The 26,863-nt window shown below is 45.5% G+C and overlaps 1 protein-coding gene across 1 annotated transcript in view; it reads left to right on the forward strand.

The window, feature by feature from the left end:
* The window catches only part of ITPRIP (inositol 1,4,5-trisphosphate receptor interacting protein), a 274,298-nt gene extending 254,231 nt beyond the window's left edge, over window positions 1-20,067 (forward strand). The window contains exon 3 of the transcript XR_011204900.1: window positions 20,049-20,067. The gene's annotated coding sequence lies outside the window, so the exon portion shown is untranslated. The remainder of the gene's footprint in view (window positions 1-20,048) is intronic.
* Window positions 20,068-26,863: the final 6,796 nt, after the last annotated feature.

A 26,863-nucleotide genomic window follows, 5' to 3' on the forward strand; every position in this document is an offset into this window, starting at 1 on the left:
CCTGGATGGTAAACAACACGCATGTCCTATGTCCATTTGAATTCTCACTATTTTGTCACAAAAATTTTATGCATTATTTTAAAATGCAAGGCCATGTACTGCCGAAACTACTGACTAATTCTCAGTAAGAAACCAAGTAAGTTTGTCTGCATGGTTTATTTATAAACGCCAACAGAGTACACGTATATTTTCAGCAAACTCAGCTTTCATTGGAAAATAGGCTTAGTCCCGTAGAAGTGAGGGCCATGTAGTTCCAGGCGGTCGCTTCCTGTGACAGAACTTCAAGTGAAGGAATTGTGTATTTCTGTGTTAATTCATCTCCACTTATTTTAGGACTTGTGAAGTAATGATGCCTCTGCTTTACTGCCGTGGCTGTAATACAGCCTGAGTTATGACAGAATAGAAGTAGAGAGATGGGTAAGGGAAGGATGAGTACAGGGAGAAGATGGAGGGAGGTGGGAAAGGAAGTAATTAAAACCAGAAGCAAAGGGGTGAAGAGGACATCTACAGGCGTTGGAAGAACAAGAGTAAGTTTAAGTAAGAAAAAAGAGGGAACGAAAGAATAATGTACTTTGCATTGGAGAAATATTGTCAGACTCTAAGGTACATAATTATCTGTAAAGCAGACAGTATGTTAAATTAAACAATTTTGAACACTGTCATTGGGAAACCCTCCTTCTACGACACACCCTTTTAGGAAGAATCATGTTCACTCGCTGTGGTAATTTCATCCAGTGCTGGGCAACTATAACATTTTCTGCAAGTGCTCTTCGGCTGCTCTGGTTCCTAGTAGAGCCATCTACATAGATGCGTGTGTGTGTGCTGGTGTGTGTGTCTGCAAGTGTAATCTCTTCATAATAGCAACAAAGAAGTGTACTGGATTACCAAGATCACATTGCAGCAGAATGTTTAATAATTAACTCTGGGGAGTGACTTTGCAAAATCTTTTGTCCTGAAAGAAAGGGAGAGAATAATGTGTGTGGCTATTTAGAGATCTTGCAATATACGCATTAGCGGTCGCAGCTCTGACCCCTGGCTGGCGCTTGCAACCCCTGCCACTGCCGATGCAAGCCCTGGTTTCAGAGGTGGGAACATCAGTGCCAGGAACACTGGGGCAGCTTGTCGTCCCGGATGTCAATTAGGGCTCCACTTTATCTGTTTTCTGTCAGTTGTTTTACTACACCAATATTGAAAAATGTTGTATTATTCACAATTAGCTGGAATATGGCCCTCCCTGGCAGCTAAGGTAAGTAAGAAATATTTTTAAAAGTATGCGTGTTTATGTGAAAAAGTGTGCACATGTGTGAATGTGCCTGTATGTTGAAGCATGAGTGTGTGAATGAAAGTAAAGGTCAAATGCGTATGATGTCACTTCTGCTAGGCCTAGCATTTTGGTGATTTGACGATCATGAAAGGTGCAACAGAAATGAATGTGACAAACTGCGGAACTGTAGATGTTTATGGAAATGAGAATTTGGAATTTAGCTAAACCTACATTTCAATTTCTAAACACATGCCCATGCATGCACGTACACACGGATGCACACACACAAATACAGGATCCTGGCATAGAAGATTTTTAGCACCAACTTCTTGCAGTACCTTCTACAAAGTCCAATCCCGGTAAGACATTGAAAGTTTAAAAACAGCACGCTTACGCAGTACGCTTTTCACAAAGAAACCTCAATGCTTAAGCTAAAACCGCCAATTAACTCTACCTCAGTCAGTACCAGAGTAGAAACCCAAACTTAGCTATCAAATTCTTCATTATGGGAGACCACACCTTATTTCACTTGACTGTCAAGATCAATGCCGTTAATCAATTCCTCAGTAAGGAAATCAACAAAATGACAGCTCTGAACAAGAGGCCACCATTCCTTCAGGTAATATACAGAATGTATGGCCTTGAAACCACGCCTACTGCCCTCAGTGGCATTCTCCATGTCCTCATATGCGCCATAACATCCTCATTTCCAAAGCTGTTCAATCCCCCTTCAAAAACCCTCTCAAAGTACTTAAAACGGTGGTAAACACCACAATGGTAGAAGACATCTTTCAAAATAGACTCAAAAATTGACAGACCATCCCACTACTCTAAAAGAACAGCCTCATCCTTGACCACCATACCAGATGCTGAACAGTCAGACATGTTCACATTCTCACAAAGATAATAGAGTGAAAATAAACCATTTGACTAAGGGGCTAATCAAAACCAACCCATTTCTACATGACTGTCAATCAAGCTTCTGAATGGACTGCTTGAAAGAAACATTGACAATCCAATCGACGGATGACACCTGATTATTACAAACAGCCGTCAGTAGCCTTCTGTTGCATGGCAGGGCCTATCCTGACCACAACAGGCTGTCTATTTATGTATTCTGCACTCTGAGGAAATGAGGTTGAGAGTGATATCAGATTTTGTTTTTCTGGGTTAACAGAGAGTTTGATTATGAATTTAAAGGGAAAAGTGCAAGGAACATTATATTCTATTAATGGAAAAACGCCTTTAGGAAAGGACTTTCAGATTTAGAAATCCATTGAATTCTATTGGGTGATGAAAATTTAGGTTTTAAAGAGAAAGTGAATTGTAAAGGTCTTGTCATAGTATGCTGTATAGAAAGATTTTAGTGAATGATTGTCTTGGTCTATGTGCAAGCTGCTTAGTATCACGTGAGATTAACATTGCTAATATATAATGTTTCAAAGCACTAGAAGAACATCTTTACCATATATCCCATTCTGGGCAGCTTGAGGGAGATTCAGGATAAATAAGATTTTAACGCTTTTGAAGAAACTCACTTATTTTAGAACATTATCTTTTCATTTCAGACCTCCTTCCTTGCAGTACCTTCTCACACCCTTTTCCACCACTAGATCACACTACAACTCTGTTGTGTAACGCTGTTGAGCTGGTGGTGGGCCAACTCTGAGCTTTGCATCACTCCTGACTAACAGACCTGTAAGAAAACTTGTCTCTTTGCGGATGTCCCCTCCCTTTTTGCCCCCATTTGAAGCCCTAGATGCTGTTTTTTTGATTCTGATAGTGCACTGAGATCTGTTAACCAAGCCTCAGTGTATGTGTTCTCTTTCTAAATTGTCATGTCTACATGGTGAATTCCTGATTGGCAAATGTTTACCCCTTTGTAAGCCCCTTGTAAGTTGTACCCAGGGCATAAGTGGTAAAGGGGTCCCCGGGGTTGCAGCACGAGATTGTGCCACCCTAGAGAACCCAGGCAAACTACTGATGGCACTCTTGCAATTGCACACTGCCAGAGCAGTGCAAACTGCTCTTATTCGACTGTGCCGTCACCATGAGTTGCACGGTCCCATGCACTGCCTTACTTATATGTCAGACATTCCTGATGAATGCCTCTACAGCCCAGGAGACAGGGTGCATTATATTTGAGGTGCAGGCATGTATGCACAAGCTTATATGTCTCTGTAGCATCCTTTTCATTAAGGTACACTATACGTAAAGGCTGGACCACAGAATAACATGGGACTTTAGCCTCGGTTGACCAGGGCTGCTGCTCCATTATGGTACTGCCTAGATATGATGGGTTTGGTGTCAATCAAAGTGCCTTTTCTCCCCAACACAAATCTCATGTCAAGGAACAGCTGGCATGTGCCCAGGTGGCATACCTAGAGGTTGCCCATCTGTTTGCCACCCTCCTTTGGGCTCTGATGAGCAGCGCACACTTTCTTTACCTGCTTGCTGCCACCAAGACAGAGTTCTGACCTCCTGCCAGGCAGCCTGAGTGCTCCGAGAGGTCAGAACAAAGGGCTGAGGTGGACAGGAGGTCACACCTCCTGCCCCCCAGCCGGGCTAGTGAATAGAGCCATCAGGATGGTGAGCTTCAAAGGCTGCACTTCCCCGACAGCCATCAGCGCTGCCCTCCAGTGAGGCAGCAGCCCTCCCCCTGCTCCAGGCACATTTGCTTGTGGGCAGCTGGAAAACTAGGTATGCAGGACTGTGCACACCCTCATCAGGCTGACCACACCGCTTGGGTGTGAAGCACAGTCTGTGCACTCAATTTCTGTTACTGCCATCTTAGGAGGGGCAGAATGGAGGGTTCTGGGTAGCTAAAGGTGACTTGTCTCACCAGATGTGGTCACTCCAGGGGCGAAGCTAGCTGTCCATTAGCCACTAGTATCCACATCCCTAACTTCCCTAAATTCAGGATTCAACGGACACCCCTGACACCAGAACCTCAGATTTGATGGACTAACTTCAAAGAGGTACACACAGATGCTCTGCATCACTGACAACCTAGACACTGCCCACTGCTCCAAAGCAAAACAGGGGAACTCTGTCCCTGAGGCAACAGACTGGGAACTGTGTGATTGACCTTCATCCTTTGCTGAAACTCGTCACTCCAACTGGAGAACAGAAGTATCCTCAGTCTCCCTTGGATTGGTGGCACCAGTCCCCTGCAAACTGCAGGTAATAAAATGCTGTGGAACCCAAAAATTGCTGGCCATCGGGCTTGCCAAGAGAACGACTGGATCCAGTTGGTGCAGTGCATTGTGGGAGTCATAGTCCAGCCTTCCACAAAGTCACAGGCTGCTACCACATTCCCCTGACCTCCGGATGTCTCCAAAGCATTTTGCTGTGCTTACCACTATCAAGGCTTGTTGGTCACCAGTCACTTGACTGACCCCTTAACCCAACACTGCAAAAGGAGAGCACTGCCCAACACCTGTTACCAACATCAGCAATGACCTCTCAGCTGAGTTTTTGCATCCCCTTTGTCGCAGCACAGTGTGTATGGTAAAATCAGCACCAGAGCGAGTCCCGTTCAGCACCACAGATAGCCAGGACAACTTTGCACCCAGACCCCACAGACTTGGTAGAAGTGAATCAACTGTTGTGGTGTGGTCCCAGAGCCCACACTACCTTAACCCTGCAAGGGTTGCACACAGCTTGACCTTCAAGTGTTCATTTGTCACCAGTGGCATCCCCGCTATTGACTTCAACACGAATCCCATTCAGCCCCACAGACAGCCAGGACAACTCTGCACTCAGACTCCACAGGCCAGGTAAAACTGCTCGGACTGTCATGAACTGGTCCCAGGGGCTGCACTAGCTTAACCCCCAAAGATTTCTTGAAACTCGTGCTTTAATTGCATTTTTGTAACATACAACATTTCCCCGTTAACTTCAATGTGAGGTTTAAATACCATTTCTGCAGTGATTTTCTATTGCTTTCAAAATCCATATCTCTGGTTCTCCTGAACACATACTGTTTGTTCTGGTGTCTAAATGTATATAAAAATAAGCTCTATTTGTATAAATTGGTGTCAAATTTCTCTTGAGTCATGTCAATTACTTATTGTCCATGTTTGTCCTGTGAAATGCTTAACACATGTTCCTCTGAATAAAGCCTGACTGTGCTTTGCCACATTATCAGGACTTAGCTACGGATTTACTAATGTGAATCCAAGGACCAACTCTGGGGTACTGTGAGAGTATTACATTGCCCAGGCTAAGACCCACACCACATAATACTCCAATTTCCTATAAGACCAGACATAACCATCATGAGAATATGTCCCCTTCATTAGTGATGTAACATGAGAGAATATTCATAGACTTTCTACCATATTACACATGTAAACCAATTCAACTAATTCTATATAAAACACAAGAGCATATGCGTTTCCTACAAAAATGGACTAACTTAAATCTTTTTTTTTTTAAAGTTTTAAAAAACCTTTAAAAGTTGTCATTTTATAGCAAAAGATAGGAAGTATCTAGGTTGTATCCAGACTCTGGTTAAACTCCCAGCCAGGAGGTTAACACCTAACAGCTGACCTTCACCAACAAAAGAAAAGAAGGGAGGGGAAAGAGAAGGAGCTGTCCCCTACCCTCACTTTCTCTCTGTTGTGTCTTATTTCTTAATCATTGGACTCTTACAAACTCAGTTATCAAAGCAAAATTATGTATCCCCCAAGCTAAGGACAGAAAAATTGATTGCATAAAAGGCTCAGAAGGGTTCCCACATTCCCAGGCATTTGTCTGAACCATTGCTGCAGTCTAGGTCAGAAATTCTCTTCACCGACAATAGCCAATCTACATGGGTAGGGGGAGATCTAGATATCCAGTTAATACAGCTTTCCCTAGGGCTATTGGCATCAAATAGAAAATGAGACGTGCCTGAAGCTTCTCCAGCCTATCATGTGGACTCATCCCACACCCCTCTTAGAGACCAAATACAACCATTGATAGGTTTATCTCAATTCGTCTGTTCATTATAGCTGATACCGTCTTACCCACTTTTTTGCCAGAAGGTTTGGATTTCTGGACACTGCTACCAAAGATGCACATCATCCGCATTTTCCAGGGCGCACTTTGGGCAGGTGCTGTTCCGCAGGACGCTAATTTTGGATAATCTTCTAGGAGTCCAGTAGGCCCTGTATACAGTAAACAGATGGCTCCTTCTTTAGGGGTGCATATTTCACAACAGACCAAAGTGTGCGCATTGATACTTGCCATTGATGCGAAAGGTTGAGAGCCAGCAGGTCCGATTTCCAAACATCCTCAGGTAGTGGGAGAGAGGCATCTTCTGCTTGAACTAGTGGCCAGTACCATTTTGATACCTCTTTCTTTAATTTCTGTGTATCTAATATTAAGTTTTCCCAATCTGTTATAAGCCCTACATCAGGTTCTCCTTGCAGCCAACTTTTAATTTGTAAGTATTTAAATCTAGATAATCTGGCATTTGTCACACTTGACAGAGAATCCCAAAGAAATCGCAGAACCCCCCATAACTATTTGTCCCCACCGTATAATTCCCGCATCTATTAGTGGTATTGCCAGCGCGTCCTACAGACAAGTCGGGGTTCCAGGTGAATTCCAAATTGGAGCCATCTCACTGTAGTATGGGATTCCTAACTTTCTTCTTACTTAAAAATCATATTTTACAGGCCACATTAAGAACTTTTAATCTTACTTTTATGTAGTACCGTGGATGTCCAAATTTATAGAGAAGGTGAGCCCTGCTCCTGGAAGCCTTCTGTTAACGGCCGTAGTCATGAAGATATGTAGTCCTTAGACAATAGCAGTCTGATGTTATTCAGTTGGAAAGCCCAACAGTATCATTGAAAATCTGGGAGTGCAATTCCTCTGTCTAGCTTCTTTTTCCTCAGTTTCCTCCAGGCGAATCCTGGGTTTTCATATGACCAGATAAAACTGTTTATTTCCCCTGGTGTTTTTACAGCCAGTCCGTTTTAAAAAGTAGGAGTAAAGCATTACATTTAAAGGTACATTTAGGCAAGATCATCATTTTTATTAAGTTTGTTTTTCCTAAAATGGTGAGTTTCAGATGTGACTACTGTTGGAGAAGTCGCTTTGTTTCCTTTCACAGATTTGAAAAATTTACGTGAGCCATATCTGCCAAGTTCTTCACGACCTTTCCCCCTAAATATCAAATTTGTCTTTCTCTAATGGATTATACTGTGGGCCATTCCAGGTCATCAGCTCTGATTTATCAGTGTTAACTAAAGAGCCAGAAATTTTCCCAAAATCTGTTATGATTTCTACAATTGCTGGAAAGGATTTTTGGAAGTCCTGAGTATAAATCAGGAAGTCAGCTGCATATAGGGCTTCCTTCTTAAACCAACTTTGGTACTGAACGGGTACTATTCTCTGAACTTTCCTGGGTCTCCTGGCTAGAGGTTCAATATATAGGTTAAAAAGGAGGGGAGAGAGTGGGCATCCCTGTCATGTTCCTCTTTTGATTTGAAAGTGTGGCGAGAGGTTACCATTAACAAGAATCCTAGCCATGGGTGTCTTGTAGATTGCCTTAATAGCTTTAAGAAAGTTATCTCCTAGATTGTTCTGCTTAATTACTGCCTGCAAGTCAGGCCAGCTCACTTTATCAAATGCTTTTGCAGCGTCAATAGTCATTATAGCAAGAGGAGATTTATTGGCTGTCACAGTGTCAATTTGCTGAGACCAGGTCATGGATCAGGTCTCCTAAGTGCCTATCTCTCATAAAACCTTTCTAATTGTCATGGACCAACCCACCAATTACGTTATCCAACCTCTTAGCGAGTACTTGTGCAAAAATGTTGTAATCATTATTAAGCAGTGAGATAAGTCTATATGACTCACATCTCCTTGGATCTTTCTGTAGTTTTAATATTAGGGTTATAGTGGCTTCATTCCATGAGACAGGAATGAAAGCTATCACTACAAACACAGAGTTCATCAATTGAGTTAGGACTGGAGTGAGTTCTTCTTTCAGGACCGTATGTATCTCAGCTGGTATACCATCTCGGCCCGGTGCCTTCCCATTCTTTAGTCCGGCAATAATCCTATCTACTTCCATTGTTTGAATTAGTTGATTGAGGATATGAATCTTGTCTTGCTCTAACCTAGGAAGATTATCTTCCCTCAGCCAATTATCAATTTCCTCCTCCGAGGCAGATGTGTCCTCTCTATAAAGATCCGAAAAGAAGCTAACAAAGGCCCTTTCAATAGCTCGGTCTTCTAGGCAAGTGCCACCAATCTCGCCAGTCATTATTTCCTTAATCGCCTTTCAGATATTTTCTGTCCTGGTTTTCCATGCTAAAAGCCTCCTGGAGCCCTCGCCAGACTCAAAATGTGCTAGTTTACTGGCTTCCCATTTTCTCCTCACTATTGACTCTAGAAATACCTCCAGTCAGCTTTTAACCTCCCAAATATGATTCTGTAGGTCCACTTTTTCTGTCGGGTCATTAGACGTATCAATAAGATACCCCTACAGCTTTCCCTCCAGCATCTCCACTGTGGCTTTACTCCTCTTTGTTCTAAATGCCGAGTAACTGATCAACTTCCCCCGAATAAAAGCATGGTATGTTTCCCAGACCATACATATCAGAGCCGAACCTTCTTTTAACTCAAAGAATTCATTGGTGTCCCTTTTTAGCAGTCTTCTGATCTCTTCCTTGTCCAGAAGTGACCTGTCGACTGTCCATCAGGTGCAGATAGGTGACGACGATCATTAAAAATTCGACTTTTACAGCTGAATGATCTGAAAGATGGCTTGGCTGGTAGGTGGCCCCTACCAGTCTATTACGAAACCTTGCATCTACCAAAAAGAAGTTAATCCTTGGAGGCATGCTCAAATTTTTTGTTTTGAAAAGTAAACTCTTTAGTCTGCCCCACTTTAGTATGCCAGGGATCTATCAAGCCCATGTTCTTCTTTATATTGTGCATACAATTTCTCATTTTGATTGTGTTGACTGTTGGTCTAAGGGTAGATCTGTATAGGGCAGGATTTAGGAGAATCCTAGTGTCTGCCAGCTGATTATAAAGTTCCATAAGCGGACCTGGGTCATCTGTGTTGGGGCCATAATAAGACACCAACGTGTATTCAATCCCATTTAGTCTAATATTCACAGTCAACCACCTACCCCTGGGATCCGCCTTTACATCTACCAAACGACCTTGAACCGAGTTCTTTATGATAATTGCCTCCCCTTTCACATTACAAATTTGATTCCTACAAGCAAACTGGCTGATCCATCTTTGCCCCTTGAGCACGTTCATCCACTCCTTCTGTTTTAAATGTGTTTCTTGCAGGAAGAAAATCTGATTGTCCAAGAGCCTTAGAAGGTCTAAAATTCTCCTTCTCCTGCTACCTACCCTAAGCCCATTTACATTCCTAGAGATAATTTTAAGCTTAATGTCAATCCCAGACCCCGTCATCCTATTCCTATTCCTAGTGTTTGCTTCCTGTCCAAAAGAAGATAATATTTAAATATGAGAACTCTTTTTTTAAAATTTTACCCACATGCTCCCCATGTTGTGAAAACTTAACCAATACATTCCACTTCATGCCCTTCCACTCCCTAAATTACTGACCCCCCAAACCTCCCTGGGGAACCCTCCCTGTAACCAAACTTGGTATTCCATCCTACCCTTGATCCCCGCCTCTCTGAAGCAAATTAACTCTCCCCTTTTATCTGATTAACGCCTCTACCTCTTAAGGATCCCTTCTGTTATACATTTTATTTCTCTGCGTTACTCTCAAGGTAGCGGGAAATTTCAATTGCGGGGTAACACCTAGTTACTTGAGCTCCTGCATAAACTTCCCTCGCTCCCACTGTCAGTCTTGGGTTGCCCTGGAGATATCCGATCTTATAGAGAAAGGCCAGTCCTCATGCTTAACTTAAAACCCCTAACTTTAAGAGCTTCTGTGAGGATCTGCTCTTTTAGTGGATATGAACCAAAGTTAACCAGGATCTTTCTATCTCTGTTGGGGTTTCTCCTACAGGGGTCCCAGTAGACTCTCTGTATTTCTAGATCGAGATTAATAGGAGCTACTGTAGAAATATTCTTTTTAATTAAAGTTATTACAGAATCCTTAATTAATCACCTTCTACTCCTTCTGGAATACTCAAAAGCTTAAGGTTATTCGCTTACAGTTATTTTCCAGGGACTCTCAATTCTTTCTCGCTTTGCTTTAAAGCTTGAACTTCATGCTTATTAGTTTCCACCTTTACCTGTAATGCTGCAAGGGAGCAGACCCCTAGTCTTTCTGTTACACAAGTGATCTTTGTGTCGAGACTATCACAGACCCCCTGGATTTCAGCTTGGTTAAATTCTGATGTTGCAAACTTGTCTCCCATTTCTTCTAACAATGAGCGAAGTATGGTGTTGGTGTGGCTTCTAGTGTTCTGCACATTGACTATCTCATGTGATAAGACAGGGACCGCCCCCCTCCCCCGGTCGCCCCTAATCCTGCCTCATGAGCAACAGAGTTCTGTGATTGGTCTAGCGGTATTGAGGCTATTTCTGCCAAAGTAGACTCCATGTTTAATGTAGGAGTTGACATATCCTGTTGGCTAGGGGGTCTAGTATGTTCTTGAATATTTTGTATCTTGAAGAAGGATCTAAGCAAAGGGGTTATTTTCACTTTCCCAGTAACAGGCCTTGGGGGTAACCCCTATTTCCTCGCTATTCTTTGTGGAAACCAATTGCCTACTTTGGACAGGGCCCCCTACCTCGTGCTGTAGTAACAATGGTGGTAAATTGAGTGTCTTACCTTTGGTGACCCGCTTGCTTCTTACACCAGGGCCCGATAGGGGTTGATTTAAAAAAGCTGCTTGGGTTTAGAGGACAGTGATTTTTTACCCTGCTGTTGTGTCCTGGTCTCGGGCCCGATGAGCGGGTGTCATACAAAAGTGCTTAGGGGTAGCCTGTATGTCCTGCTGTGTGTTAAGCAGAGGATGTCCTGCGTTTTCGGCAGGCTTCTCGACAAACAATGTTTCCTGAGGCTGCCGGGAGCTTGTGCTGCCCAAGCCGCCCCGGAATTTCAGCCTGGCTGCCGCACTCCTGCCTCGACGGACCTACCAGGCTGCCTAGGACCACAGCGGCAGGAGCGGTGAGGTCACCATCCTTGAAGAAGTGTACTCCAGCATCGGTGAGCCCATCAGACATAGATCCGGAGCGTTGGCAAGCCGGGAGACTCTACACAGCTGAGCGGGCGCGCTTCAGAGAGGCGGAGGACTCACGGCCGGCGTGCTTAGCTGGCTGCCATGTTCCCCATGTCCAGACTAACTTAGATCTTACATGTTTGAAAAAATGAGAGCCATTGACAATGTTACTAACAACACCTTTTAGATATGCTTTATTAAATCTTTTTTATTATGCTTAATGATTGCCAGCCATGCTCCCAAAATTATTTTTCAACTCGTATCCCGATACCCACAAATATATTGTTCAATGGTAGAATTCATGCTATGATCTCAAGCTGCCCAGCAACCACGCACAGGGTAGGACTCAAAGCATTGATGACTTACTGAGAGTTACTTGTGACTGGATATCTATAATCAAAAAGAATTTCCCTGCAGGAATCCAAGAATAACACATTCTTAGACAGCACCTATCTACAGTCTCCTAAGGCAGACAACATATCCCAATTAATGATTGTGGCCACTCATCTCTTTCTGCTGTGTGTAAGCTGCTGAATTGTAAGCACTTGTCAGAATCACCAGGACATATTGTGGGTTTGTGTAATATGTTTTGCTTTAGTAGGCCAAATAAATAAGTTACTTACCTTCGGTAACAGTAGATATTCTATCTAATTGCAGAGTCCTCACCTTGTGAATATTCCTCAAGCATCAATTCACAACAAGAAACATTTAATGCAGTTTTCCTGCTTGCCAGTAGTGGTCTGGTGTCACTCTGCAACAAAGTCATTTCACTCGGGAAGTGACGAGCAGAGTCACACATAAGAGCCACCCATGACTGACATTAGTTGTTTTCTAGGCACTCCAAGCCCTCAAACATGGAGCCCCATTGTAGATTGGCATGACCAGTGTACAGATCCCTAGGATTGGTACTTTTTCAAATGGAAAAGAGTCCAGTTCACAGAACTTGGGATTGGGATGGTTGGTGAGAAATGTTTAGTTAGATTGAGTATCCATCATAAAGATCATTTCAGAAGGTGAGCAACTTGTTCTTCTGAATGGTACTTCTAACCACAGATTCCTCACCTTATGAATAGCTACACAGTAGTACCTCTCAAGGTGTAGGTTCTCTGAACTGGCTTATACCAAAAAGCCCTGCCAGGCCAAGTAGGCAAAATGCTGCTTTCGATGGACCTGACTGTTGCAGCAGTAGTGCATAGACAACATGTGTCCTGACACCCACATAGCTGCCTGACAAATGTCCAGGACAGGCACTCCTCAAGCTAACGTGGTAGTAGTAGCTCTGGCACGGGTGAACTGAGCCTGCAAGCCTTTCAAGAGGCTACTTCAATGCCAGTTCATAGCAGAAACAAAGAACACTCCATCAAGAGATAGTTTATTTTGCACTACCTGGCCCTCCATTGCTCCTGAGAACCCTAAAAAAAGCTAGCTTAGTGTCCCCGTAGTGTCCAAACAATGGAGTCTCTCCTCCTTCTTAGAGGGGTGAGGTGGAGCAGGGAATGTTTGAAGGATGATAACCTGTTTGACATGACCTGGAATAACCATTTTTTTCCAGAGAAAGCTCGGGTCCTCAACACCAATTTATGTGGGAAGAAAGTGGTGTAGGGTGGATTAATAGAAAGAGCTTGCGGCTCTCTTTTACATCTAGCTGATGTTATGGTGATGAGAAAGACTTTCTTTAATGCCAGAAGTCTCAGAGGACAACTGTGAAGGACCACAAACGGAGTGCAGATCCAATAAGTGAGAAACAAGTTTCACTGTGGCATCACAAAGGGTTTCAGTAGAAACAAATATTGCAAACCTCATCACATAGGTGATTTAAATAATGAAAGCTGCTCTGGCAGCTGCAAAAAAGCCAATTGTGCTGATAAGTAGATCTTAAAAGTCCCAAAGCATGTCCTAGCTTGTCTAGAGGGAGAACAAACAGCACTTCAGACAGCTTTACTTACAATAGGTCAGTTTGTCAGATGTCATACCAAACCACAAATTTGTCCCAATGACTGGCAAACACTGATTTTGTAGAAGGATGTTTTGCTACCAAGATAACATCACCGTCCTCAGGAGGAACTTCAAAGGAGATCAACAGCACTCGATCAATGTGCAAGCATTGAGATGCAGATTGTTCAGCACTGGGTGCAACACCCTGCCCTGTTGCTATGACAAAAGATCCTCATGAAGTGGCAGCTTGATGGGAGGACAGATGATCATGCCCAGGAGTTCCCAGAACACACTGTCCTGGCACAATCGGGTGCCACTAGGGTGACTTGGAACTTGGCACTCCTGATCTTCTTCAGAACTCAGGACAGGAGATGCAGTGGTCGGAAGGCACATAGAAGTCCTGAGCTGCCCTTTAAACAGAGGGGTTGTGCTTAGAAGCTCCAACTGGCAAAATTTCTGACATTGAGCATTCTCCGAGGTGGTGAAGAGATTGAGCAAGGGTTCTCTCCATTGTTAGAAGACACTATGGGGGTGATTCTGACCCCGGCGGTCCTTGACCGCCGGGGCCAGGGTCGGCGGGAGCACCGCCAACAGGCTGGCGGTGCCCCGCAGGGCATTCTGACCGCGGCGGTTTGGCCGTGGTCAGAACAGGAAAACCGGCGGTCTCCCGCTGCTTTTCCGCTGCCCTGCTGAATCCTCCATGGCGGCGCAGCTTGCTGCGCCGCCATGGGGATTCAGACACCCCATACCGCCATCCTGTTCCTGGCGGTTCGCCCGCCAGGAACAGGATGGCGGTATTGGGTGTCGTAGGGCCCCTGGGGGCCCCTGCAGTGCCCATGCCAATGGCATGGGCACTGCAGGGGCCCCCGTAAGAGGGCCCCACAAAGAATTTCAGTGTCTGCTCAGCAGACACTGAAATTCGCGACGGGTGCAACTGCACCCGTCGCACCTTCCCACTCCGCCGGCTCCATTCGGAGCCGGCTTCCTCGTGGGAAGGGGGTTTCCCGCTGGGCTGGCGGGCGGCCTTCTGGCGGTCGCCCGCCAGCCCAGCGGGAAACACAGAATAACCGCAGCGGTCTTCTGACCGCGGTGCGGTATTCTGGAGGGGGGAACTCTGGTGGGCGGCCTCCGCCGCCCGCCAGAGTTAGAATGACCCCCTATGTGCCACCTCTGGATGCAAATGCTAGAAGTGATGTCCCAGAGGCATAAAGGGCCAGATGTATCAAAAAAATGTGCATTCTCAAACAGTGCGAATCGCAAAATTTGGCCGTTTGCGAATGCAAAAACGTGGTCTGCGATGCATAAAAGGCATTCGCAGACCAAAAATAAGAAATCGCAAAAATTGCGATTTTTTGCGTTGCAACCTGGTTTCGCAAGTCGCATTTTGCGATTTGGTATTTCAAGTAGGAAATTGCGAGGACGCAAAATGTGAATCGCAAAACCCAAGTCGCAATTCAATGCATCAAAAAATCGCAAATTGCGATTTTTCGCAGAATGGCATTTTGCACATGCAAAATACCACTAAGTGAAACCAGGTGGTAACCAGGTGCAACCTATATAAAGAGGCCCAGAATGTCTCAGACTCTTTTCCACAATGGCTGCACTCCTTGTCATGGCGAGGAAGATGAGGATTTTGGCAGGTTTGAGGAGAAGGAGGAGGAGACAGGAGCACATTTTCAGAGTGTGCATTACACTTTTTGACCAGACAGAGGAGGAAGTATTTGAGAGGTATAGGTTGAGCACTGCCATGATACTCGACCTGATAGCTGAGCTACAACCCATACTGCAGCGCAGAACACACAGGACTCATAGCATCCCCACCCATGTGCAGGTATTATGCTCCCTCCACCTACTTGCCTCAGGGAGTTATCAAGGGGTCATAGCGGCAGCTGGAGGGGTCTCACAGAGTACCCTCTCTAAATTTGTCAATGCATTTATTAACGCCATGCTGAGCAGAATACACCAGTACATCAGATTCCCCAACACCCCACAGGAAATACAGCAGACAAAAATAGATTTTTACCAGATAGCACAGTTCCCCCACGCCCTAGGTGCCATAGACGGGACACATGTTGCAATCTGTCCACCATCAGCCACAGAGTATGCGTACCGCAACCGTGAATACCAACATTCCATGAATATACAGGTGATATGCAATGCCTCCTACATCATAACTGATCTCGTACCCAGGGAGCACCCATGATTCATACATCTTTCGCCACAGCGGCATTCACACAAGACTGCTAGCTGGGGAGTTTGGTGACGGATATCTACTAGGTAATTTCCCTCTGTACACTGGCGCATTGATGGCGTGCTGATGTCAGGTGGCTCAGTTACTCAATATACCCTCTGTCCCTTCCAGGAGACAGTGCCTACGCAGTGCGCACCTACATGATGACGCCCTACCTAAATCCTGCAACACCAGCAGAACAGAGATACAATGCAGCACACAGGGCAACCGCAACGTGGTGGAGCGCACCTTTGGCCTGCTGAAGAGTCGCTTCCGGTGCCTCCACAAAAGTGGAGGGGCACTACAGTACAGCCCAGAGACAACATGTAGAATAGTGGCTACTTGTGCAATCTTGCACAATATAGCTACCACCAGGGGCATACCTGTGGAAATATCTGATTCTGAATCAGATGAGGATGATGATCCCATACCACACCTACAGCCATCAGACAGGACCAGTGCAGCAGAGGGAAGGCAAAGGCGTGCTGACATCACACACAACCATTTCCGATGTAAGTATGAAAACACAAATCCACTGACAAATGTACCTGTAGTGAGTAAATTTATTACCTTAATGTCAGGTAATATTAGTTCAACGAATACCAACAAAAGTCATTTTGAAAAACAAACAAAAGCAGTTCACAGTAAAGCACTATTCCTTCATAGTGTCCTCATTCCAGACATACATACAGTCCCCTGTGGCCACTACAGTCACTTCTTTCGGCCACGCACGCCACTCGAGTGCGCAGTTGCCTCACTGGCACCTCGAGTGTCTGCCTCTGTGGCAGTGCTGTGCCTGGCACTGCGATGTCTAGTGTCCATTGTGGGCACAGCTAGGCTGCTGAGGCTGGATATGTCCTCCGTTTCCCCCAGTCCAAGCTCACTAGGTGTGGCTGACCGTTTTCCCATTATGTTGTCTATCACATTAGTGATCTGTACAAGTCCTTGAGCAACATCCCTGCTGCTGTGTGCTGCCTCAACCTGTGCAGCCACAGCACGACTTGATATTAGGGAGGTGGAATTAGCCAGCCTAGTCACCGAGTCATAAAAAAACCTCCAAACATGCTCATGAAGCGTCGCTCCTGCCTGCGGTGGCTTACTCTGTCATGGCACAGCTCCTGACATAGTTCCCTCACAGCAGTAGTGAGCTCCCTTGTGTCCTGCAATGCCTGGACCTGTCCCTCATGCAGCTGTTCAGTGTTGGCATTCAGGCACTCCAGCTGGCGATGCAGGCCCCCCATTTTTGCATTATGTTGCTGCATCTGCCTTTATAATGCCGTGATCTTTTTATTTTGCCATACATAGCCGATTTCAGGCCACCAAATAAGGATGTTCCCTCACCTGCCTCATAAGCCTGTGCACCTGCATATGTAGGCATCCTGCGGGGTGCTGTGGTCTGCTACGAACGGGGCTGCTGCATCTGGGTGCATCAGCCAGTTGGGGACGGTGTTTGTGAGTCCTCCTGCTGCTCATCAGAGTCCTGACTCAGTTCTGGCAGTGGCAGTGCCCTAGGCCTGCGTCGGAGTGGTGCAATGTTCTGAGACCCACTCATATTGGAGTCTGAAGCAGGATTGGTGTCTGTCTCCCCTTCACTGGCACATGCTGTGGCTGCTCGGCCTGGCCGACCTGCAACGACAATATGCACCATGTCAGTTATGTTTGTTACAATAAAGGTCACACAATGATAATAAATGTACAGTTACTTCTCATCACTATGTTGTGAGTGTTGTGTTCTTCTGTGTGTCGCTCTGCCTATTACTTGTATGTGCTATTTAAACTCTGGGTTGTGGACTACCACTCCCATAAGGCATTGTTGTGCTGCTTCTAAGATGTGGAATGTACTACGTCTCACAATGTTTTAAACTACTTGCTAATTCCTGAGGGGCTTTTGTGCTACACATATGGGGTTACATTTCAATATTGCACTTACCTTTACTTGTACTTGGTGTGCCGGACGTGTCTATGTCAGTGACCCCACCGACTGCTTGTGGGAGTGTGGACTCCACTAGGTCTTCTATCGGGGTGGAGGGTGTCTCTGTGGGTGGTCCGCCTCCTCTGCTCCTGGCCTCCTGCAGTCGCCTTGCCACCCTCTCCTTGGCACGGGACCGCAGGTCGTACCACCTCTTCTTGATTTCTTCAACAAAGCGCTGTGCCACTCCAACAGCGCAGATCTTGGTCTGGATATCTGCCCAGAGTCTGCGTTTTTCACTCTCAGGCACCTGGAGCGAGCTTTTGCCAAACAACCAGTCATGGCTCCTGACCACCTCCTCTGTCAGCACCTCCAGCTCTTGCTCACTGAACTTCAGCTTGCGCTTCCTTTCTCCCTTCTCCTTTCCCTGGGCAGAGGTGTCCATGTTTGTTCTGCTGTGCTGCCTTCTTCAGAGACTTGCTCAGTGTGGCTGGGCTGACTCTCTCTGAGTGCTGGTTTGGGTGTGGCACCTGCAAACTGCCTGGGATGACTCACTTCCTGCTTGGGATGTCATCAGGCTCCTCCAGGTGTGCGTTCACGGAATTTCTCGCAATTTGCGATTTTCAATTACCGAATCCGGTATTTGGGCCTCGCAAACCACAAATAGCAATTTTTAAGAAATCGCTATTTCCGAATTGCAATTATGATACATGGCCTATTGCGACTCGAAAATAGCGATTTCTTAAAAATCGTTATTTGCGATTCGCAAACCCATTTCATGATACATCTGGCCCAAAGTCTCCTAACACAGTGTCCAACATCCACCCCTGCCCTGCTTGTTGCAGTACCATATGGCAGAGGTGCTGTCCATGAGCTCCTGCAACAGCTTTCATCTAATTGTAGCCAGGAAGGCTTTCAACACCAAGCAAATCACGGTCAACTCCAACAAATTGATGTGTGTTGTGTCCTAGCAACTTTAGCTGACCTGCCGAGTTTTAGGTTGGGACTCAGGAAAGCAGCTGGCAGTTGCAGGAAGAGCGGACACAGAGAAGATGTGCATGGGGTTTGTCGTTCTGAACATAAATGAACTTATTTTATTTATATTTATGCATCGTAATTTTTAAAAATGTGGAGTGGGGTCTACCCAATGGCCTCCCCAACCAGTAGATATTCATCGGTGACCGCTGTGCACTCTTGGTGGGGTAAAGAGAGGGGCTTCATACTGACCCAATCGAGGTCAAGTAGCCCCCACTGCAGATCTGTTGCAGTCACCTCCAAAATCTGATAACAATCCAAAAGCTTTCCCTGATGTTGTACTCACTTTGATTTCAGGTTCTACTACAGAGCCTGCATGTGTCATCTAGTATGTGTGACCAGCAGGATGTAAGAGGCCAGCAACCCCAAGAGCATCAGAGTAAGTTACACTGAGATCCAGGACACAGGCTGAAACATTGTGATCATTGACCACATGTCTTGGACTGTCGTTTCTGGGGGAAACAAAACTGTACTGTATCTAGAAATCTCTGATGAAAGAAAGCATTTGCAAAGTAGTCAAGTGTAATTTTGGCATGTTGATAGTGACCCCGATAATTTTAGGAGGTTTGCCTTTGTCTGGAGGTGGTTGACGACTGCCTTGGGTGAGCCTGCCTTTAACTGCCATTTGTCAAGGTAGGGGAAGAATGTTACCTCCGACCTCCAAAGGTGTGCTGTAGTCACTGCCATCACTTTTGTTGACACCCATGGGGCAGTGGTGAGCCCTTGTAGAGCCAGCAGGCCTGACGGACTGAAGTATAAAAATAAATTCCCTGCAGGTTCAACAGCACCATCTATTCTACAGGGTCTAGGGCGTGCAAAAACTGGGCAAATGTGAGCAGCTTGAATTTGTCCTTTCACAGGAAGGAGTCAAGAGGGTGAAGATTTCAAATAGGAAAAAGGCCTCTGTCCTTTTACAGCACAAGGAAGTAGTGGAAGTAACACCCATAAACTACTTCCTAGACCAGAACCCTTTTTATGGCCCCTTTGGCCAAAATAGCCTGCAATTCCTGAAGCAGAAAGGACAGATGGTCCTTAGTCAGCCACCCTGGTGGTAGCAGAAGGTGCGATGGAGTGGAAAGAAATGGGAGGGAATAATCTAATGGAAAATTTTGAGCACCCACTTGTCTGAAGCAGGGGCTTGGCACCCTTGATGGAAATATCAGAAACTGCCTCTGGTAGGGTGCCTTTGTGCTGGCAAGGACACTCTAAAGTGGTTTTGAGGTGTAGCTACTGAAGGGGCTCGAGATTGAGCTGCATGTTGTTTCTGCTGTCCTGAAAGTTGTGCCTAAGAATACTGGACCTGGTCACAAAAGGGCTGAAACGGCTGAAAGGGCTTTTGGACCAGAGGTAGAGTCTGGCATTGGCAAAATGGAAAAACTCTTTCATAGCCATTGAGAGGGTGAAATTGCTGATGGAATTGTCTTGTAGGAGCTGAAAGATCCAAGAAAAATGCTATAGCTCTGCTCTCATTGAAATGTCCTAATGCTAAGTCTGCTTTTTTTTATCTAAAAGGTGTTAACCGGCGAATGGCAACAAGGATGCTTAGACATTCCCAGAGGAACCGATAGACCACATCCAGGCATGGCACCGAAGGGCCACAGTGGCACCCATTGCTCGTCCTAAGGATTCGATCATGTCCAATCAAAAGTGAATGACAATTTTTGCTACATCACAACTGTCCTGATTAGCCTGGGTAAGAGATCCATGAATGTCTTCTTGGACAGATAGTAAAACCTATGCCACAGCCAAAAAGGGCATGAGAATAGCACTCCAGAAGACAGCAGGCATTCACAGTTCTAAGGGCCAGGATGGTGAATGAGAAATAAGTTTCCCAAATGTCTCTGTGCATTTGGATTTGCGATCAGGTGGAGTATTAAGGAACACACTGGGATTTATTTTGCTCGTGGATGCCTATATCCCCAGAGTCTCTGATAGTGGGTGTTGAATGAGAAAATCTGATTTACCTGGCGAAGGTCAATGGCTAGGCACAACCTGCCTGTTAACTGGCAGACCATTAAAGTTAAATAGTGGCTAAGTGGGAGAGTGACCAGGTTAAAGTACTTCTGTCAAGACATTAGTCTTTACTTCCATTAGGGATAGTTTTAAATTTAGAACCTCTACTGCACTTCACAGCACAAAGAGGCCTTTCCTCAGTATCAGGGCTGGGGGAGGCACAAGGCCCCTATCTTGTGAAATACCCAGCCCACTAGCATCCTGAAGCTCTTTAAAACGCTTTTCTTATCATATTGAGGAATATAGTCATCCCCTTCTATCATAGTTATCATAGACTAAGTCTGGGCCTAAAACATTACGTAAAGTCTGGACCTTACCATGTGGTAGGGGCAAAGTATCAGAAGGGTTGCACAAAGGATGTGTGCCAGTCAGAGCAAGGTGTGATCTCAGTCATTGTTGTGGTGGGTTCTGCTCAGAGTCGAACAGCACCTTAGGCTGCACATCTTCCTCCAGGGTCAACAGCACTGCCATCAGTGTTGATGTGAAATGAACGAGTGCAAAGGATAGCATCAGAACCAAAGTCATCGCCAGATCTGGTACTAGACTCCATGTGAGTCCAAGGGGCACAGATGATGCTGAAGGCAGAGTTGCTGGCTGGAGTCCTACTGGAGGCCCCTGCAGATCCGTGGGGCCTAAAGGAATGCCAGAGGTTGCCAGTAAAGTGCCAGATAAATTTAGCATGCCCTCTCTGAAGACCCCTTTTTGCTGTGGCATCACTAATGGAGCTGGGAATTCAGGGTGCACTAGGACCAAACTCAGAATCAACTCTGTTGGAGATCGGAAGTGAGGTCGGAGGCACGTTGATGCGCTTGTGTCTTCTCTGAAGTCTAAAAATGTCAGGAAGGGGCCAATTCAATGTGATCAGTTTGTTTATTTCCCCCATAGCAACTAAAGTGTTCCTACTCCTTCTATGAAGCGTTGCAAGGGCCTTTAAGACTTTTGTTCATAGGAAAATTCAAGACATATACAAACAATTTTCCAGTCATTGCTCCATCAATCTAGGAGCACCATCCCAGGCCCCTTTGGGTCCATTACTGAGCAGATTTGTCCCCATTTCAGTTGAGGAATCTGCAATTGAGCTTGCAAATTGCAAGGCAGGCTCTCCCCTTGATTTCTTTCCCGTGGCCATTCTTAAACTCGCTGCATCCTTAGTTAGTCCCATTATTAACAGGCTGCTTAATCAATCTCTCGACCAGGTACTAGCTACATCCAGCTGGAAACAAGCTGCTCCCCCTGCTGAAGAAGCCACCAGCTGATCCCAAGGTTTTTAGCAATTTTAGAACTATTTCTCTAATTCCCACAGTGCCTAAACTTCTTAAGAAAAGTGTAAATAAGCAACTAACAAAGTTTCTGGAGTCAAACCTCTTGCTCCATGACTGGCAATCAGGCTTCCAGGTGGGTTACAGCAGAGAGAGAGTTCTACTTTAAGTCTCTGAATACATTAAAGCTAATCTAGATTTAAATACCACTACCATTCTAATACTTTTGGATCTATCTTCTGCGTCCAACTTTGTTTCACTTACCATTTTGCTGGAGAGACTTGATGTGAGAAACTGGCATCTTGTTGAAGTACCCCCCCCCCACAGACTTTTTGCCTGGATTCGGAATGAAACTTGTAGTGGAGTGCACTGGGATCCTGCTAACCAGGTTCCCAGCGCCAGTGTTCTTTCCCTAAAACATTGTAAAAGTAATTGGATATACCTTTAGCTACCACTATAAGTCACTAGTAAAAGATGCTTAGGTACCCAGGGCATGGGGTACTGTCGGTAAGCCCCTGAGGGCAGCAGCACTGATTGTGCTACCCCAAAGAGCTATGCCTCCAGATGCACCCAGCACTGCCATAGGAGGCTGAGTGTCCTGGTGCAAACCTAAAATACAAACTTGGCATGGCACAAGCCCTGTGTGTCCTGTCCACCCTACACTGCATATGTACGTCACCCCTCTAGCAGGCCTTTTCAGCCCTAAGGCAGGGTGGACCATACTATATGTGAAGGCATAATTGCATGAGCAATATGCCTCTACTGTGTCCTTGCCAAACCTAGGACATAGTGAGTGAACAGAGCAACCCTTCTAATGTATGTGCTGGACACTGGTCAACACGAGGTTCCCAGCTACATAATGGCTACTCTGAACCCTGGGTTATTTGGTATCAAACAACTCAGAATGATAAATCCAAACTGGTATCAGTACTGGATTTATTATAAAATGTACCCAGGGTTCACCTTAGAGATGCCCCCTGCAAAAACGAACTATCCTGGCATGGTTGCTGACTGGTTCCAGCAAGGCTGCCATATCCAGGCAGCCAATACACAAACCCTGGGGGAGACCCCTATCGCTCTGGTTTGTGAAACAATGCCCTTCCTGTGTGGAGGAGATAACTCCCACTCCCTCATGAATGTGCATTGCCCTGGCAGGGAGCTTCAAAGGGCTTCTGCCCTTGAAACTCGAGGCCCTGGCCTGCTGCCAGCAGCAGATGGCCTCTTCCTTTGCAAACCCCCATTTCTGGAGGGAGCAAAGGCGGGAAACCACACAAAGGGTAGTAGGAGTGGCCTCACTGAGCATGCACCACCCCTAGGGACTTGCAGGCGAAGTGGACCCTTCCTTTCATTTTCCTCCATATTGGATGGCAGGTAAATAACCAGTTAGGTTTAGGGAATTGACCCTTCTCACAGGAAGTGATCACTGTACTGGGTGTAGCCACCCAAGGGTAAGTGTCCCATTGGACACTACCAGGTTCCCACTAAAACACCCACTAAATCCAGTATTTAGTGGGTTCCCCTGGACCAATAAATTAGATTTGGATCAGACTGGAAGAAAAAAAGGAAGAACATCACCAAAGAACCCCCCAGCAAGAGACCTCTGGACCTGCTACACAAGAAAAAGGCGCCAAACCCAGCCTGCTGCACCCAGGACCCAAAAACCATCACTGCGGAGGAGATGAACACTGGACTGACGCCAAGAAAGCCAGGGGACCTCCAGGCTTCAGGAATCACCCCAGATCTCCCTTGAGGCACCACCCAAAAACCAAGCTAGAATTAACAAACTGGTGAGGGTCACTCCACCGAATGGCTGATATCCACGACCAGAAGTCATATCCGGACCTGATGACACACCAACAACTGCCTGGATGTGCCCTCTAGTGGCTGAGTTACCCTAATACCCTGGGTACTGGTCAGCTGACATCGGACAAGCAGAAAACCAACTCCTGTAGAGCTGAAAAAGGATCAGGAGGAAGCCCCAGTTGAGAGACTTCAGGAACACCCCAGACCTCCAACCAGAGTGCCCCCGTTGTCCTGTAAACAGCCCTCAAAGAGACTCACCTTGAGCTCCAAAGGACTCGGTTGCACACAGCTCCTGGACCTCCAACTTGCTCTGCACCCGGCCGCCCCGGGCCTTGCATCGTAGGATCTGCTGTGTTCCCCGGGTCACCAACCCCTAGCGACCACAACAGCCCCAGGGGACCCCTAGGCATCATCTTTAAATCTGCAAACCAGCTCCTTTTCCAAGTGGCCCCTTCAGGTGGCCCTGTGCCAAGAACCTCTCCAATGCTGCTCCCACCAGAACCGGGAGCCACCTGGGACTCTCCATCTGGCATAAGGTGCCCACCTACTGCTGCAACCACCCTGCAAGAGGAGAGACTGGTAACTCAACTTAATGCATTTTTAAAGGTGACTGTGCATTTATTCCAATGGTGCGTAATTAAGCACAGAAAGACTAACTTTGCTAAAACTTCAAAAATTAATAACTTCAAAAGTACTTAACGTATTCTAAAGATCTTGGTCTTAAAATGTAAAAAAGTTCTGAAGTATTTTTATCAATTCTGGTCTCAAGTTACTCATTGAGTGTGTGTGGTGCATGATTAAATTTGTGAGTATAGCAAATACTTAGCACATCTCCTGGAGTAGACTAACTGCTTGACCGGCTACCTTAAAAATTGGAGCATTAGGGGGTCTAATTTTTACCTCTGGAAACCAACGTGTTGTTGCCTGGACCCCCTGCATAGTGTGCCTGGTTTTGCACACTACATAGAGGACCAGCCTCCTACACGTGATAAGATCAGTGTTAGAGCTCAGGACCTTCTTTGGCTTACATCTTTTATCAGTGGGCTCTCCCAGGCTGTCTTTCTTTCCCCTTCACTTTGGAAGCAAAACCCTTATATTGCAGAGTCCCACAGGGCTCTGCTCTTAGCCATACACTTTTTAATATTTACATGGAGCCTCTGGCTAAGTTAGTTGAAACTTTGGAAGTGAGAGTTATCTCCTAAGCGGATGGCACTCAACTCCTCCAGGCATTCCAGGAAAATGCTCCCACATCCTTTGATGCCTTCAAACTCTACCTTAAATCTGTGGTGGGATGGATGAGCACAAGTTGTCTTAACTCAGACAAGAGTGAGATTATTTTTTTCGGCATTAAGTCCACCCTTTCATCCAACTTCTGGTGGCCATAGGAAATGGGCGCTCCCCCTCTTCCTTCCCCATCGGTAAGGAATCTTGGGATGAAATCTGATTCTGATCTTACTTTCAGGCCCTAGATTAAGGCAGTATATTCCACCTGCTTCTTCATTCATAAGTCTTTGAGAAGGATGTTGCACTTTATTCCTGTAGAACACCATAAGAAGATGTTCCATGCAATTATAACTTCAAGGCTGGACTACTCTAACAGTTTGTATCTATGACTCCCCCTTTCTGATACTGTGTCTCCAAACTGTTCAGAACGCTGCTGCTCAACTGATCCTCAAAATCCCCTCCCACCCCCAGCTCACCCCGGGCCAGCTTCACTGGCTTCCTGTGAACATGAGGATCCAGTACAAAGCCCTTATCCTGGTCTTTAGAGCTTACAACCACAAGGGCCCTTCCTATCTTAGACACCAGTTCAAATCATATCCTCAGGAGAGACCACTTTGATCTAACAATCTCAAACTCCTCCAAATTCCCAGTATCTACAGGGCTAGAAGAGGAGGCAGAAAATTTAACTTCCTGGCCTCCATGTTGTGGAATGCACTTCTTTTTGCCTTGAGAAACTGTTAGACTGAAATGTCTTTTAGAAGGTCTTTAAAAACTCTACTGTTTGACTCCTGTATTTGTCTTGGTTAGCCCCTCCTCAGACGTCATGTTGGGTGACCCTTTCTGCTAGCGCTTGGATGCTTCTTTTGAGGTAACTGCACACTTTACAAATGTCTTTGTAGTGGATGTTGCTGATGTTTTCTGCTTCAACTTTGTGTGCTTTTTCTTTGATTTACCTGTAGACTTTGCCCACAAAAATGATTTGACACAGGAATGATTTTGTAAACATGGCCTTCCTTTTGACTTAGACTGGTCTCGGCCTAGCATCTTCTTGAGTGTTGCGACATAACATTTGGACTCATGATCATATAAGGCACCAGGCACCACAAACACAGTTTCTGATGGTCTGTCATAGCATCGGCTTGTGACAGTCCCTACATGGTTTAAACTTCATCGTTTTATGGGTGATATTTTCCTTGCACACTGGATACTTTCGGAAAAAGCTAGATCAAAAGACCAAGAAGAAACTCTGGGTCCATGTCCCAAGGTATGGAAAGAAAGTAACTGGAGCAGAATGATATTGACGAGGGGATACACAACACCAACTATCAGCTTGCAGGAGAACTGCATTAAAAGATTCCTGATCCAGTCTGATGGCTGGGGAATGCTCACATGGTGTGGGATCTGGGGTAAAAAGTATACAGCAGAAGTAGCAGTGTTATTTTCTGGCCAATAGGATTACTGAAAACCTCACATCGGGTGAAGGATTTTAGTTGGAGGGTGGATGCTCACTGAATAGGAAGTCTGAATTGATACAGTGTGCCAATGCTTTATATATTCTGTCAAAAATGCAGACAAGTGATTGGATCTGGTTTGTGGGGTTTCACCAGATCAATGATTGTATAAGAAAGTGTGTGTCATATGAAGTTCTGAAGTAGTTTAAAGGGTCCAAAGAGTTCCTAGGCCCTTTCCGATTTCCCATTCCCTTTGCTAATGATATGCTAATGATATGGACATACTTTACAATCCAAACTAACAGGCTGAAATTATTAAAGTCATGAATTCTCTTAAACCAAAGGTCCAGATGGATTCCCTGTATCTTTATAGCAGTGTTCCCATCATATCTAATATCTCTTTGTGGCCCCTTTCAACAACTTGAGGCACATATAGTGGTATTCCTAAAGGAAGGTAAGGACCAATTGGAAATGAAGAATTTCTATCCCAGCTCCCTACTTAACACCAATTATAAAATATATACTAAGCTCTTGGCTCTAAGATTGGAAAAGGTTCTTCCATCTCTCATCCATTCCT

Source organism: Pleurodeles waltl, chromosome 6, assembly GCF_031143425.1.
Source record: "Pleurodeles waltl isolate 20211129_DDA chromosome 6, aPleWal1.hap1.20221129, whole genome shotgun sequence".
NCBI lineage: Eukaryota > Metazoa > Chordata > Amphibia > Caudata > Salamandridae > Pleurodeles > Pleurodeles waltl.